Source organism: Dasypus novemcinctus, chromosome 23 (assembly GCF_030445035.2).
Source record: "Dasypus novemcinctus isolate mDasNov1 chromosome 23, mDasNov1.1.hap2, whole genome shotgun sequence".
Classification (NCBI taxonomy): domain Eukaryota; kingdom Metazoa; phylum Chordata; class Mammalia; order Cingulata; family Dasypodidae; genus Dasypus; species Dasypus novemcinctus.
Window position 1 is genome coordinate 70,564,752 of NC_080695.1, and position 940 is coordinate 70,565,691.

Consider the following 940-nt stretch of genomic DNA (forward strand, 5'->3'; position numbering starts at 1 on the left):
ATGATGGAGGGTGCCAACAGCAGTTCCTTTGAGGCTTTCATTCTAATGGGTGTATCTGACCATCCCCAGCTGGAGATGATTTTTTTCATAGCTATCCTCATTTCTTACTTGCTGACCCTACTTGGGAACTCTACCATCATCCTGCTTTCCCACCTGGATGCCCGACTCCACACACCCATGTACTTTTTTCTAAGCAACCTCTCCTCCATGGACCTTGCCTTCACGACTAGCTCCATCCCCCAAATGCTGATCAATTTATGGGGCCCAGACAAGACCATCAGCTATGGTGGCTGTGTCACCCAACTCTATGTCTTCCTTTGGCTAGGGGGTACTGAGGGAATCCTGCTTGTGGTGATGGCATTCGACCACTATGTGGCAGTTTGCCGACCCCTGCACTATACCATCATCTTGAACCCCCGGCTTTGCTGGCTGCTGGCTGCCATTGCCTGGTTGTGTGGCTTGGGTAACTCTGTGATCCAGTCAACGTTCACTTTCCAGCTCCCATTGTGTGGGCACCAGAAGGTGGACAATTTCGTGTGAGAAGTGCCCGCCATGATCAAACTGGCCTGTGGAGACACAAGTCTCAATGAGGCCATGCTCAACGGAGTCTGCACCTTCTTCACTGCCGTCCCCCTGACCATCATCCTGATCTCCTACTGCAACATTACTCAGGCGGCGCTGAAGATCTGCTCAGCCGAGGGATGCTGCAAGGCCTTTAACACGTGTCTCTCCCATCTGGTGGTGGTGCTCCTCTTTTTTGGCTCAGTCATCTATGAATATCTGCTTCCAGCTAAGACCAGCAATCAGGACCAGGGCAAATTCATTTCCCTCTTCTACACCGTGGTGACACCCATGGTGATCCCCTCATCTACACTCTGAGGAACAAGGAGGTGAAGGGGCACTGTGCAGGCTGCTGAGAAAAGGAAGGGAAATAGGCTAA

General features: G+C 51.7%; 1 pseudogene; it reads left to right on the forward strand.

The window, feature by feature from the left end:
• On the forward strand, positions 1 to 940 carry LOC101416829 (olfactory receptor 2C1-like; annotated as a pseudogene).